Genomic DNA, 17,180 nt, shown 5'->3' with positions numbered 1-17,180 from the left:
CAGAATGTTTCATCAGGTAAAAAAATTCTCCTAGGGGAAAAGACAGAGTCTGGGAATGAATTAACATCGCCCTTATCCTTATGCAAACACGCTGAGGCATGAAATCTCTTCAAGGAAACATTTTGACTTCTCTGTGTAAGTGGTAGATAGCCAATGAGAGTCAAGAAAAGTACCTTCCCAGGCTCCAAATGAAACAGGAATGACTGTGAAAGAGTCGAGTTATATTCATAAATGCAATGTTTGACATAATTGATTTAGTCTTGGATAAGTTAATGATCAAAAATGTTATACGTAGCATCCTTTCCTTTCACATTGTAAGATCAACATCACTGCTTTTTTTGGAAAATCCTATATCACAGGATTTACACAAGAAGATCCTAAATAAATGGACTTCTAGAAAAATAGCACAATTTCAGTTTGAAGGAAAATTTAGTCAACTGGTTGAATGTCCTGCTCAATGTAGTGATATTTCAAAGTCTGATCAGGTTGCTCAGACTTGGGCCTAGACAACTTTTAAATACCACCAAGGGCAAAGACTCTGCAATGTCTTGGCAATGTGCTACAGGATTTAGCCACTCCCTTTGCAATTTTTTTTCTTCTTAATCAATTGCAATTTCTGTTGCTGAAACCTCAAGTTTTGTCCTTTTGTTGTGCCTGAATAGAAGACTTTCTTCTGCATAACCTCTCCTTTAGACAGTAAATAACTGCACTGTTAGTCTCCTTGAGTGTTTTCCTTTCTAGACTACACAAAACCCCTTCTTTCAGCTTCTCTACACATCCTGTGCACTAGCCCCTCAGTTATCTTGATTGACCTACTGGAATCCTTCTAGTTTGTTGATTATATCTTTTGCTTTGAGAGGCCCCAAACTCGATGCAGTGCTCAAGGTGTGGTCCCCAAAATATGGAATAGAGGAGTTAAATTACTTTCTTTGTCCTGATGGGTAGGCTTTTGCTAATTCATTTCAGGATGAAATTAGCTGCATGAATACATATATAATCCCTCCCTAGAAAAGTGAATATTCATTGAATATTTGTTTAAAAAGAATTGGAAAGAATAACATGAAGTATGGCATACTGACAAGCTTGTACTTTATGTATTATGACCATTAATATATATTTGGTATAATGTAACATGCCAGCAATTTTACAAGTTTGGTACTTTTAATTTATTTTACTAACAAACAAGTAAAACATCTTAAAACTTAGTAACAACCCTTATCTTGATAAAACTCACCTGGAGTATCTCACAGAGATTTATTTTTTAATGTTAATAAAAGGAAATTTCTTACTGCATATGACCAACTTTTATGAAAGATATTTATTTTAGAACATCAATAACTGAAAAAACCTGCTTTTACTAGAACAGTTATACCTTGGAAAGAACAAGGAGAACCACAAAAAACCTTAATGAGGTAGCATGGTGAGGTCTTGTTACAATGGAAGAATTTAAAAAAACCCAAACAAACTAGACTCAATAATTCAAAATACAAAGAGACCATAGGTGTAGGAAGCAGAAATCAACCAGGCAGCATGAGTAATTTTAACAGTAAATCAGACACAAGGAATAAAGTTATGAATACATTTAGAGGAAAGAGATTTTTCTATTGAATATTATCCTGTGCACTTTCAATTGTCTTATTTCTTTTGCCTTTGATAATTCATTCTTAAGATAGTTAACTCACTGCTTACAGGCAAGCAAGGTTGTTTTATTGAATGCCACACAAGTTGCCTAGTTTTGTCAGCTTTATAGACAGGGACTTAAGACACCAGTATATTACTGATTCCAAAATTTTTAACCCAGATATTGCTGCAGAAATCCTTCTAGAAATATTGCAGAGATGATCTTTCTTTGGCAATAAGATGATGTACTAAATGTCTACATCAATATCTTACAGATTCTTTTCCATTTAAAAATGTTTTTCTTTGTTTCTTATTTTTTGTGGATGATGTGGCCACAACAAAGAAAGATTTCTCTTCCCCAAATAAACATACTTATGTTTCCATGGGCAAGAGTAGAGAGTAGAACTGTCTGAAAGCAGAAACCATTGCTGTACAGGGGTGCAGGGATGAGCCTTTTATCCTTGTATTATGCTTAACTTGACCCAAGATAGTAATTCGATTTTCTTAACCTTCTGTATCATAAAGTCTATGGGGTAGTGAAAAACAAAATACATCTCAAAGATTCATACACTAACTTCACCTAGGGACTCCTATATTAGTTCAATAGAGGAGTTCAATATCAATGCAAGATAAAGAATTCTGTTGATAGATGTGATCTACTGTATTGTTACATAGGTCATGAAAATATTAATTGCATCCCATTCTCACTTTCCCTAGACTCATTCAACACCAGCTAACTGGCCAGAAAGAATTACATTAGTACCAGCCTTTTTGATCTGACTCAGTGTTGCTGTAATCTTACAAACTCGCAGTGATGGAAACAGAAGACTTACCACGTTAATTGAAGTCATTGAAAGCCCATATAGCCCTGGTTTCAGGAATAACTGTCCTGGCATACATCACTCTGAGTCAGAGTTTAGAAACAGGCAGTTTCCAAAACTAACAGACACTTATTCAAGTAAAAGTAACTCTTCCAATGAGTTATGTGTGGTAATACCCAAACATATTAGACAGATGATTACAAATGTTACATGCAGGCCATAAACATGCAGGCTTTATGGGCGAAATGTATCTCAGACTATCAGATGCATGAAAGAATTTACAGGAGAAACATTTTACCTTTCATTAACTCTAATTTCTTTAATCACTTTGTTAATTAGTGGTAGAAAAGGAGCATACATTAACATCACAGTATTAATTCATTATCTTGAAATCATTTTCCCTCTTCAATATTTTCCAAGGAAATAATTCTTATGTTAGCTGATCTTTCTTGTGCCAGATAAACACTATAAAGAAAGCTATCCGTTTAACTGTAAATGATTACCATTATGTCCTTGGAGGTATATTTTTGGAGAGGCAGTTATGACCTCCTTTGTGATCTAAATTTGGCTACCTCAAACACATCAACTGTGAGCTGTACAAGGACCCACTTGATGTACTACACCACCTACAGAATGACCCCCTGTCCTCAATGCCTTAACTGACTGCCTATTGAAACCTGTCTAATACCTCTCCAAGTCATGGAGGTAATAGTATTGTCAGCTTCTACTTGTGGATCTTAAAATTAAGAAGCCTAGTTTCAGATGCTCAGCAATGCCTCATTTGAACCCAGTGGCTGAAGTGAAGGTCTTCTAATTAGGTTACTTCTAATCTTAGTGGAATAAGCAGCATAGTAATCCAAAATGTCTGCACAATCACTACTGTAGGAGAGTTTAAAAAGAATGCTTTCCAGCAGTTGAGTCCTCTCTTCACTTCCTCCACTGACTCTTACAGAAAACAAAGGATCATTCTGCAGGTGATTATATCATATAAAAATTCTGTGGTACTCACCTTTTGCTATGTTTTCATGAGATTCATCCCTGCACCAATTGCACCCTACCATGTTCAGTTTATTTCTCCCATTGTACCTTAAAATTCCTGTAAACAATATTTTAATTTGATATCAGGAATTCTACTATAACCTCTTTCAGAGGTGTTAAAACTGTGTTAATACCATCTATTTTTCTGGAAGACCATGGAATATATTGTCTATATATTATGTATCTAGCCAAATCAACCTTAAACAGTCATTAATTTCTTCAGTCTTACATAAACTCTTGTCAGGATCTCAAAGGTTCAAAAATGTACTTAATAGCCTTACTTTGAATAGCTTTATAAGAACCACAGCTTAATACTGTTGCCCTTACAATGATAATCCATGTTATGCTTATGATCTGCCCAGATGTCTTTAATGATAACATTATCCTGTTTGTTTGTTTGGGGCTTTTTAAAGTATTCTGTCAGAACTAGATTTGTAGAGATAGAAATCCTTCTCAACTTCATCAGTCATTATAAGAGAGATGAATTCCATCATTTCCCCTTATGTGTGAATCTCTTTGTGCCTATGTATTGGAAAAGTTATGCAAATTTAAAAGCAACACAAATCTTAGTTAAAGTTCAGAAATTAAAACAAACTAAAAAACTCCCAAAACACTTCCTACAACAATGTTGCTACTGGGAAGTTCTAGATAATTCCAGGCCAAAGAAGGTAGAAATGTTGAAAAGGAAAGAATAAAGACTTGAGCCTTGGCATTTAGTTCTGGAGACTATAGAGGTCATTTTCATTTCTTCTTTAAATGAGTTCCAGATACGCAGAGAAAATTCTGAATTCAGTTTCTACACTGCCAAGATTCATCTTTGCAATTTAAAATTCTGTATCTCCTAAACCACTGCCTGGGAAAGTCACATCATTCTGTGGCAGGCAATCACTGAAGCAGCCTGAGGCCATACTAACAGAGCTTTGAAGATTAAAAGTGTAACATTGAACTTGATGTAAATGGAAGAGAGGAGACAGTTTAGCATATGGAGTACTGTCACACCGAACCTTTGAAAAAATTGTTGTATGAATGTTAGAAGTATGGCTAATGCACTGAGAAAAGCCTGTGTACTGCTGTCACAGGAGAACAGTAAAAGTTGCCTGGTATAAGCTTTCAGATATCTACATTTAAATCAGCATGGGGAAAATTCCTCTGCCTGTTTCCTCCTGTGTGAAGCATGATATCTATTTTGGTTGAGATATGCAATGTCGTGCTTGTACATTTTTATTCAATAGTCATTGCCATGTAGAAGACACTTCATCCCATGATCCAGAAATATGTCTGTGCAAATGAAAGTTGTAAAATTTAGTAAAGATAAAAATTTTTTAGAAAGCAACCAGAACATGGCATGTAAGTAGCAGCTGAAAATGTGTTTTGATTATATTTTGGTTGTATTTTTAGCCTGAAATAGGTTAGACACTAAAAATCACAGGAAAACTTTGATTGGCCACACTAAGTAATTATTTGCCATAGTAGATTATTGCATGCTATATAGACAGATACAGGAAGGTATTAACTGTGAATCCAGATACCTGCAGATACGTTTTACTAACAATAGCGTGAATGGATCCAGGTTTCATCCAGATATTCAGATTTCTTCAGTGTTTAAAAAATTATTTTTGGTGACTGGCCCATACTCTGTGAAAGAATCACAGAATCATAGAATCTTAAAAGCTTTGATATAACTTTTTATGAATCACACCCTTACTTCTTTTCAGTTCTTTTTACAGCTTGAGCACAGTTAATTTACAACATACCTGTGTTCCCTTACCTTCCATTTTTAGTTTATGGGCAAATGGTACTTTGATGTGCTTGCCTTCAGTTTTTCTTTTGCCTTTTGTAGTGGGTTATGTGAGTTATCTGTTGTAGATGAACTTTGCAAGAAAAACCGGACAAGTGGACAAACCAAGCCGGTGCTGGTGCCCAACACTGAACATACTGTTTCCCCTGGCCTGGATATTCATCTTGATGGATGAGACAGAAGTTATGACCTGCTCCAGTGAACATCTACAGAGGATGAAAGATATAAGAATGTTGTTTGTTTGTTTGATGCAAGATGCAAGAGGGAATACAAGAATGATGTTTGTCTGTTGAAGAGTGGGGGTTAATGAGAGTATATAAGAATGTATATGGATTGTTAAGATGGTTTGTCTGAGCATGACATAAATGGTATGGAATAAGGGGTGGAGACTGTAGTGGGTCTGGGACGGTAGTGATTTTCCACAGCAGCTCCTGCAGTGCTGTGCTTACTGTTGATATCAATATTATGACTACCGCTTGCACAACATCGGGGCTGCCCCTCCAGCATTCCTTCCCCCACCTTCACCAATAGCTGTGAGTGGGCATGATCTTGGGAGGGACTATGGCCAGGACAGCTGACCCAGGCTGACCAAGGAGATATTCCATACCATATGACGTCAGCTCAGGAATATAAACTGGGGGAAAGGAGCAGGAAGGGGAGGCGAGATTCATTTCTGGCCTTCCCAAAGCAACCGCTACACGTACTGAAGCCCTGCTTCTCGGGAGGTGGCCGGACATCGCTGCTGATGGGAAGTAGAGAGTAACAGCTTATCTGCTTCTGCTTTGCTTCCCGCGCGCGCGGCTTTGCTGCTTATTTATTAAACTGCTTTTATCTCAACCCACGAGATTCCCATCTTATTTTCTCCCCTTCCCTGGCTTGCTGAGGAGGTGGGGGGTAAAGCGGTGTGGTGGGCACCTGGCATCCAGCCAGGCTCAAACTACCACACCTTTCTGGTCAGCAACAGTGCAAAACTGCCTTAGAAGTAATTGTATTGTTTTCTTTCTGAATTGCAGTAAAAGCAATCAAAAAGTGGTTGATCCCTCCTGTAAGGTATATCAGCAGTTGTAGAGGGTTACAGTAACTCAAACATATCTTACAATATATCATTTTGATGCAAGCAGGTGTAAATCAATAACAGCATAAACATCATTAATGTTATCAGCATTTCAAATGTTAAATACACTTGTCTCAAATTTCCTTTATGGAGCGAAATCATAGCTATAGGAAAATATGCCTTCATTTTACTGAAATGATATAACTTTAAAGATGAAGAATATGCTTCTGATAGATGCTGAATGTCATTCTCTCCACTGGTTGCTGTGGATGTTGAGCAGTTTTCCAAAGGATGCCTAGTAGGATCTTTCATAGGATCAGATCACAACAACACTGCTGCAGTAAGCTCTTGGTGTTTCTGTCATCTAAGCAATACAAAAATGTGATAAAGTGTGTTTAGATGGAATATAGCAACCTAGTCAGCTGTTAATGCTGGCAGTGGTGTGTCAATTTGAAGTCATAGCTGAAAAGATTCTAGCACCAAAATTGAAAAACTTTTGGATCAATGTAGGTAAATAAGAACACAGTAGATTTACAGAGGAACAGACCTCTCAGTTTTAAGTCTATGAAAGGTAAAGGAATTGTATTGTCAAGATGACTCTGTTTAGTTGGTGCTGCAAAGTCTTCCAGTGTTATAAAAACTATTTGTCCTCTTTAGGAGAGATGTGCAAAACAGCATTGGCTAGCACTTTTATTTTCATCATATTTGTTTTCTTTATGCTTGACTGCTCTATACAATACCCTTCCCTATAATATTGAGCAATCTAGCTTGCAATTTTAAAAGCATCATTCACCATAAATAAATGTATCTGTCAGATCTCAAAGAGAAATACAAATGTGCCATGTTTTCTGTGAGAGAAGTATACAATTGAAAAACCCCCCAAAGTAATTTTTTCCAGGTCATCATAATAGACTTTTTTGGCCTGGATGGCTTTAGTTAAGCCTTGGATTTTTGTCTTTGAAATTCTACATAGCATAAGTAGGAAATTAATTTACTACTACAATTATATGAAGTTTGTATCAAAGATATAGCAGCTCTGATTTTCATGTTTTATTTCTTCTTTTTTTTTTAACAAATCTCATTGACTCAAATATGTAGAGCATACACCCAATAGTAACCAGATTCTAGGTGCATAATGCATGCATACCTGGGATGCATATGTATTTCAGTATACTAGGATCCTTCTTTCTGCAGGTAAACTCTTGAAAGAAGAAAAACAACGAAACAAAAAACCCAATTTTGAGTACACAGAATAAAGTAGAAGTTAATATTACAGCAATACTCCCTTCATCTAAACAACAATGAAATCAACAACAAAATTGATCAATACTGTAGTATTCACCCCTTCACCTGCTGAATATAGGTGAAGTTCTCAGTTTTCATTGAGAAAGATGCAGTCTTTGTTTCAGAACAGATAGTAATGACATAGTCTTCTGTATGTTCACATTCAGGGAATTTCCACCACTATGGTGCCCTGAGCAAGAAGAATTCAGGCTTCTGAAGCAGTGAAGGGATTTGACATCCAAAATCTTTTAGTCACATTAGGAATTGCAAGGTTTCTAGGAATCCATTACAATGACCATAATCCTTATCAAGAATCTGACAGGACTCAACAAAAGGAACCACTCTTGTGGCACTTTTGTTTACTTTGTGTCCTCTTCGTTATCTCAGTCATCATGTTGGGTTTGTGTGGAGCTGTTTCTGGTAATGGGGAAGGGCTGCAATGATAACTCCTGTAAGAAGTTGCTCAAAACTTCCTCCAGCAATAAGTCAGACCCACCTCTGGGGCTGCGCCAATTGGGTACCTCTGCGAGAACTTTTTGAGGGAGAGAAGCTGGAAGAGGGAAGTGGAGGAGGTGGAAGGAATTAGAGGGGAAAGAAATGACCATACAGATCCCAATGTCAGTGAGAGAAGAGAGGAGGTGTGCTGGAGCAGAGACCTCCCTGCATCCTGAGGTGGGGTGACAGCTGTTCCCCTGCAAATCATGGAGGGTAACAGTGGGGCTGAGGTCTGCCTGCAGCTCATGGCAGAAGAAGTGGCTGTCCCCAGAGGAGATGTGACTATGTGGTGAGATGAGATTGGAGTGGAATGTGACTGGAGTTGTGTCAGCCATGGAGGAGTTTTGTGGCCCTTGAGAAGAACTCATGCATGTTTGTTAAAGGACTGTATCCCCTGGGAGGGATCCCAAGTTGGAGCAAGGGAAGAATGCAAGGTGTCCTCCTCTGAGAAGAAAGAAGCAACAGACACTATCTGTGAGGGACCAAACACATCCCCCATTCCGTATCTCCCTGCACTGCTGATGGGGGGAGGACGTGGAGATATTGAGAGCAGTGAGCTGAGCCTTGGAAGTGGGAGGTCTTAAAAGATTAGTTGTATTTACCCCATCATCCTGCTCTGCTTTTTGCTTTCTGTTCAGCTTCTAATTGACAGTGAATTAAACTGATCTTGTTTTCTTCCCTAAGTCAAGCAGTCAAGCCTGTTTTGCCTGGAACCATAGATGGATAGCAAGCCTTCTCTGACCTTGTCTCAATCCACAAGGCCCTTCATTATCTCTTCTCTTCCCATTTGCCTGGGTCGTCCAGCATCCTATGGGAGGTGGGGGTGTGTGGGGGTGGTGAGTGAGCAGCTGTGTGGTGCTTCGTGGCTGGCTGGGCTGTCACTGAAGTAACTGAACAGTTTTTAACTGTTTTATTCTCACAGTTGTGAGATCTCTTTTTTGCACTTGAGGATCTGAACCAAAGGCAGAGATAGCCATGAAGTAATGAAACACTTAAGTATAAACTCAGCTTCATATATCTGAGAAGCTTGATTTCCAAAATGAAAGCAAAGAATATGTTTGAAATTTTTTCGACACCTATGTGAATTCCAAAGATTCACACAGATGGTTGTAGCAATGTCAAGTGCTGAATGCCTAGGGCTCCTGAATGTTGTTGAAATGTTTTAACCACAGGTTCCCTTTCTACAAGTATATAGAAAGATCTTTATAGGACCAAATCTTTACAATAAAATCTGTTAAGATCCATTGAATTGCTTGTCTGAGAGTTGTTTTAGAACCTCAGAGACAGAATGTGATTGATAACTGAAACAATATCTAAAGTTATCTGGCAAGAAAAAAAAAGAGGAAAATTCCATTATATAAAATAAGACTCTCCTGTTGGCCATTTTTCTGTTACATGTATTATTCTCTCATTTTTCCAGTGATGGGAAAAGCATATGTGTCCTTCTTTATATATCAGATGTAAAGGTTTGCTCAAGATCATTTCATCTCTCTTTTTATAAAAGAAGAAATTTTACAGAAAAAAAATTTCTCTTTTACTCTGCACAAACATCCCAGTAAAGGTAAAGTGCACAAGGCTTCAAATGGATTTTAAAAGTTACTTTTAACAACATTTTATCTTAGCAATCTAAGAGGTTTTGGACAATTAAGGAATAGCAGATTTTAGTTTACTGCATTTTCTCTTCCTGACCACATTACATTACACAACACATTACATTACCACATTACAACAAAAGGATTTTCAAATCTCTGTTCAAAACAATTTCACATATGACCATTTTGCTTTTAGCAATCAAAGTCTCAACCTTTTCAAGACCTGCTGAAAAGTACTGATGATTTTTTATAGATGTCATACAATCATAACATGGTTTGGATTGGAAAGAACCATAAAGATCACCTAGTTCCAACCCCCCTGACAATGGCAGGAACACCTGCCATTAGTCCAGGTTGCTCAAAGCCCCATCCAATCTGGCCTTCAGCATTTGTAGGGATGGAACATCCACAACCTATTCCAGTGTCTCATCACCCTTCTGGTGAATAACTACTTCCTGACACTTAATTGTAATCTCCTCTCCTTCAGTTTGAAGCCATTACCCCTTGTCCTGTCACTACATACCTTTGTAAAAAGTCCCTCCCCAGCTTTCTTGCAGGCTCCTTTTAGATACTGGAAAGCTGCTCTAAGATCTTCCTGGAGCCTTCTCTTTTCCAGGCTGAAAATCTTCAAGTCTCTCAGTCTGTCTTTATTACAGGGATGTTTCCATTCTCTGATCATCTTTTCACATAGCTCAGAATAAGGTCAGCTCCCTGGGCTTTCAGACATGCTCTACTGACAGTTGTGGTTTAAGTCCAGCCGGCAACAACAAACCACACAGCCACTCACTCACTCCTTCTCACCTTTACAATATGTGAAGGAGAATCAGAAGGCCTATATTTAGTTTTCCTCCCCAAATCCTTCTTGTAGGGCTGCTCTCGATACACTCATGGCCTAGAATGTATTTGTGTTTGGGATTGCCCTGACCCATGTCCAGGACCTTGCACTTAGCCTTGTTGAGCTTCATGAGGTTTTCATGGGCCCATCACTCAAGCCTGTGAAGGTCCCTCTGGATGCCATCCCTTCCCTCCAGCATGTTGACCACACCACACAGCTCAATGTCATTGACAAATCTTCTGTGGGTGCACTCAGTCCACTGTCCATGTCACTGACACAGAGGTTAACAGTGCTGATCCCAATACCAGCCCCTGAGGAATTTCACTTGTCACTGCATTACACTTGGCCATCGAGCTACTGATATTTTGAATATGACCATCCAGACATTTACTTATCCACTGGGTGGTCCAATCTACCAAATCCACATCTCTACAGTTTAGATACAAGGATGTTGTGCTGGATGGTGTTAAAATAATTTCTATACCAATATCTGTCAATGCTGTAACAATATTGTAGAAGGCCAACAAGTTTGTCAGGGATGATTTGCCCTTAGTAAAGCCACTTTGGCTGTTGTCAAGCACCTCCTCATTTTCCATGTTCCTTAGCACAGTCTCCAGAAGGATCTGCTCCATGATCTTGCCTGGCACAAAGGTGAGATTGACTGGCCTGTAGCTCCCAGGGTCTATCTTTGTTCCTTGAGTTATGATTCTTCAGATGGTCCTTAGATAGACTCAAATCTGATAGTCTCCTACACTCCTGGGGCTGTGCTGAACCCCTTCAGGAAAAAAAAAATTAAATCACCAAGCCTGAAACAGACAAACAAAACAAACAAACCCTATCCACATTTTTATCTATTGCTAGAGAGATCTTGGAAACAGATAGCCAGAATAGTATGACATCAATTGCCCAGGATTCTCTTATACAAGCTTATGTTGCTTTGGATATGCAATACGTAATAATTTTTAAGCACTTCTAAAATTAATCTTGGGTATATTATCGAAGATATTAACAAGAAATAATGACAAGAAATGTGTTTATATATTCTATGATAGGATGAGAAAAGTACAGGTACAAAAATACCTGAAAGATGTAAAGATGTGTGAAGGGGAAAAAAACCCCAGAAATGGCACGATCATGTCCCTACTACTTATTGAATTAATCAATAAACTGACCCACTGAATCACTGGCAAACAGTACTTCAGGAGTGATGTTTTTGTCTGTGCCAGAAGCAGTGTAATGTGTATGGAGTACAGACAATGGACTAACAGGACCTGAGAGCAGAACACCAGGTGATTCAAACTGCTCATGTAAATGCACAAACATTTGTCTGCATATTTTTTTCTCTTTTTTGTTCCTTTTTTTAAAAAAATCCTGACACTTGACAGCTTCATTAGCTCTCTGTAGCCCTTGTACTGTATAATCCCTTAAAATTCTCTTTGTGATATAACATGTATACAAGATTTTATCTATCACAGAATCACTGCTATAGTCACCATTAGGCTTTCCTCTGCCATCTGTGTAAACTGTATTCATTCAGCTGCAATTTGGTTAGTAAACTCTGGAGGTTTATGTAGATATAGGGTATACACAGAAGATATTTCTGACAGACCCTAACGTTACTTCCTTTCTTTTATTCTCTATTATTCCTTTCCATCAAATGGAGCAGATGCTTATAATGTTTGTGTCGTGAGTAGGAGCTGTAGAAATTCAGATGCTCAATTTCATCTCAATGCTTCAATCTCTGTAGGCATTGTTATTTATACTTCCAGATGAATATGTGACATTCTGAAATTTTATAGTATGAAAGTGGTCAAATACAACATTCTTGAAAGTAGGAGTCTTTCTTTTGTGTACTGGTGTATTACAAAAGCCAAGTGACAGATATATCTTCTCCAGAGCTATCTTTTTCCTGCAAACACTGAGAGATTAATGCTTCCCATTTACTGTAGCAAACAGAAATTTACTCTCTTCTCCCTATTACACAGTGAAAATTTTTAGTAAATATTTGAAACAAGAATGAACACTAAGAACATGTACATCAATATCAAAATGTCTGATAGAGCAATCTTAAGAAGCTACTTGGACTTCAAACTTACCTGCAGTAGAATGATGGCACTTGCTTTAAAAAATATTGAAGAAGCTCACACAAGAAAAACTGAAGACGACTAAATCCGGGGAAACATATAGTTGGCACATGGAAATTAACTGGACATTCTTCCAATTTTATGGAGCAGAATGTTAAACTTTTTTCAACTTGTATTGGGTCTGAGGTGCTGGTGATTTTCCACAGCAGCCCTTGTAGTGCTGTGCCTTCTGTTGGTAGCTAAAAATGTGTATCGATAGCGCATCAATGTTTTGGCTACTGATCATGCCGCATCAAGGCTGATCCTCCCACACAACCACCACACAGCTAAACCTAAGTTTTGGTCTGGCTTCTTAGTTTATTTAGAGCATCTTACACTACACTTATTCTATGTGTAGTATTCCATCAGTTTATGCTACCCTTACCATCCCATATGACATATTTACAGTAAGCCCGATTGTCAAGTGTAAAGAGTTGTTCTTGCTTAGTGAATACATAGTGAGGTTATTTTAAATTGCCAAAATAGAATGCAAAATTAATGAACAAGGATATCTTAAAATTGCTTCATTTATAAGTGGGATCAATCCCTTTATCAAGAAATAGTAGAAAAGATAGAGCTAATCATCTTCTGTCTTTATAAATTATATGAAACATCTGTTAGTACTGAAAATCAGGGTCACAGAGATACTCTTTTTTTATAATATTAGAAAAAATACAGTTAATACATTGAGTAACAGATAACAAAAACACAGCCAAATATTTCTTCAGGGAAAAAAAGTCTTATTTTCACACTGATCTTGTGACTGGATCAAGGATATCAAGAAAAGAAACAAGGTTGGCTTTAAGCCATTTGGGAGCTTCTTAGGGCTTTCCAGAAATCTGTTGTCTACACAGATGTCAGCAACTTTAGAGTATCTCTATATTCTTGCTTTCTACAGCTTTGTAAGGAAAATAATGACACTCTAGATTCCCACGTCCTTAACAAAGACTGGTTTGTTACCTGCAGTGAAATTCAACCCTGGAGATTTTGTGGTAGATGATGGCCACTGGGGATATTTGAGAGACCTGAATGCCTAAAAAGGATCTCAACATAGCTAAATATTAAAAATAAGATCCAAAAATTGTTTCATGTGTTGGACTTCTGATTTGAAAACTTAAGGTTCTTTAATTTCTTCCTATAATATGTCAAGATTTTCTGCTGGCTACTAATGTTTCTCTCTGGAAAGTTTCTGTTTGCTGATGAATTTTCTCATCATGTTTTTCCTCTACGAACAGCTGTAAATTTGGCAAAGACATACATTTACAGCCCTGAATAGTTTATTTGGCAGCTGGCTTTTGTTTTTTTACAACTTGTTCTCTCTTAGACTGTAAATAATCTTCTGTCTTCCTTCCTTCCATGATTCTATGTGTGACACAGACATCTCTTTTGTAAACTCAGATTAATATGATATCCTGTTGTATATATGCAGTTCTCAGTAACTGCTGTTACTAAAATTAAAAAAAAAAATGTTAATAGTATTATCCTTTAAAGCCTTTTTTCTTTAAACATATTCACCATGTCTTGCTTTACATGTTAAGACTAGTAATTTTGAACTATCTGATTCAGAGGAGTTTGGCAGACTGAGGTCAGGAAACCAAGTTTCACACAAATTCCTTTCTACACCTGTACTTTTGAGCTGCCTCAGAAATACTGGTGGAGTAGAAGTTGCAAATGCACCCCAGCACACCTCAGTGGAGGTGGGCTCATGACAGTGACATCCACGCAGGGTTTGTTACACATAATCTCAGAAAATATCACAGTCTTCACCAAATTATATTTCCTGTTGGCAAAACGCAATTCAGCAAACTTGACGTCCAGTTCACAGCCTTGTAAGAGCACCAGACAAACTTGATTAAAGAATATCTGTTTTCTAATCTGTGGGTTTTAGTACTACCCACTATAACACATAATAAGACATGGTCTTTGGCTATATCTCTTCCTGTCTCTCCCAAAGACTACACAAGGAGATAATGTGAATGAAATAACCCATTTTTGGATTCAAAGGTGAGGATAATGAAGAAGAAAAATTAGGTGCTCTTTAACACCTTTTTGAATACAACTGTAAAATGAACAAATGGTCTTGAAATTACACAGTGGAAACCATATTCTACGCCATAAAAATTGATTTTGAATAACTGGATACTCATGAACAAGATATATTCTGAACAGTGTTTTTTTCTCAGATTGTTCTCTAGTGATCCCTTTTACTTACAAAAATGTTGTCATTTCTATCAAGACCATGCATTGGTCACGAAATATCCAGTCTTCATGAGTCTTTTGGGACAATTTGCTACAGTTTTATTTTATAGGTTAAAGAAGAGGCAAAATGACTCATACTACAAACACATCTATAGAGCTGCAGTTATGAAAAGACCTGCTCCCTAGGGTTCTAGTCCCCAGTGATTATACAATTGTACTAAGGGAGAACAAAGCACCTGGCACATGTATGTAATGGAATTCACGTTAAAGTATCTCAGTTTTTGTTCTCATTTTGCATTGATTTTAAATAATTAGTTTTCATCTACTTCTAAATATTCTTGCAGAATGTTGTGTCTAATAACAATTTAAATCCACTGCGTGAAAAAAAGTGAGAAACATTCTCTAGTAGAACAGTGCTACAATACTATGTCCCTGATAGAGTTTGATATCCATCTTTTTCACTGATTTATACAGTGGTGATTGAATTTCACTCTCAACTCAGTTAACTCCCCACAGATTCCCGATGCAATTTATGTAGAAACCATTGAAACAAATCCATGATAAATAAAAATATAAATCTCTGTATTTATGTAAATGTGAGAAAGCCCATTCATAGTCTCACAGGAATGGGCAGAAGGAAAGTCACTGTGAGTAATGTGAGTAGTTAAGTTGTATCAGTCTAGCTATTACTGCAAAGTAACCACTTTTCTGGTTCATTTTCTCACGCAAATGCAAGGTATCACAATTTACTCCCTTTGGCTGATCAGTGTTCTATTGCACCTTTGCGATGGAATGAAAGGGTTCATATGGATATTATGAGTGGCCAGCATGTTGGAAATCCACACTTAGCACAGACTGACTTTGAAGTTAATAGAAGTGTACCTGCTTTACTAGCTATAATTTTATCACAAAGGTTAATATGGTTTTTAAGTCAATCAGCTCCTACTTGCAGCTTTGGTGAATTTCTGCCATAGTATCTAAGTTCAGTAAAATATAACTGGCTCAAGATCTTATGTTATTCCTAAAATAGTTTTATCTACCTCTTCCTATCTGCCTACCTCCCTATCAACAAGGTTTTCAGGTGTGGTCATTGACACACGTATATCAACTGAAGAAATCAAGCTTGTTCCAGGAGCCAACTCTCAGCTGTTCCAGTGGAAATAGATTCAGAAAGTAAAACTGAGTAGCAGCATTCTTTTTGATATCGTGTTCTTTTGACCTATAGCACAGGGTTACAAGTTATGTAGTACAATTTTTCTTATCTAAACTTTTATTAAATTATTTGGAATTGTGTTTTCTGGCACAAATTACTTAAATGGCCTTGAGGGAAAATCTAGCCAAATTGAAGTGACCTTCTGTTTCAGTGGAAGACAGAATTCAAATTGAACTCCAAAATTTCATTTAAATCAGGTCTGAGAGATGTAATCATGGTCTTAATGAAGTCAGTAACTAAATACCTCTTGTCTTCCAAGAGAAGCCTGGATTTCACATGAGGTAAGAGTTTTGAATATAGTGTGCAAGTTAAAATTTCAACCTACTTTTATTTTGTTTGCTTCTTTGATACTTTTTCCTCCTGAATTTATATGTTTGTGTCATTAGGGGACAACGTGGGAATTTCTCTCATGTTTAAAGAAAGTCTTTCAGTGTTTGTGCACATACCACAGCAATATCATTTAATACATCATCCTTTCCTAGCCATAGGAAGAAGGAGAGAATTTGCTGTGCATTGGAATTTAGTCAAATCTTGTCTAACAAGTCTTCCAGTTCCACCTACTACCCTATCTTTTGGCAGAGAAGACAAATATGCTGGGATTCAAACACAGAACAATCTCAGAAAGATCTCAGAGGGAAAAGGAATTCTAATATGTTTAGTCTAGGGTTGCTATCTTGTTATATTTGAAAAGAAAACAGAAAATATAGGAATGAAAATACAAAAACAAAGGATTGTACACACATTGTAAAAAAAAATCAGCAACAGAAATGAGAATATAGAACTTTTTGCCTTATATAGTCCTACATGGATTCAAGTATGATATGAAGTCACTCTCAGTATGACATACCCCCAATGCCTCAGATAGTAACAAAAGTAAGAAATAATTTGTTTCTGTGATTTCTTTATGATCGACAAACAATTTTAACTCGCTTTCTTTTGTTCTGCTACAATATTTCTAAATTATACCCCTCATAAAGCCTGTGTCTTGTTCAGTAGGCTTGAGTGTGGTCGGATTGTTTGCTCCTTTTCTTTTCTTTTTCTTTATTCTTTCTTTTTCCTATATTTTTTGCATATTGTCAGTTCCAGGCTACTTAAACTTATCTCCACC

Source organism: Colius striatus, chromosome 2 (genome assembly GCF_028858725.1).
Source record: "Colius striatus isolate bColStr4 chromosome 2, bColStr4.1.hap1, whole genome shotgun sequence".
In the NCBI taxonomy this organism is placed as follows: Eukaryota; Metazoa; Chordata; class Aves; order Coliiformes; family Coliidae; genus Colius; species Colius striatus.
Note: the sequence above shows the minus strand (reverse complement) of the source record.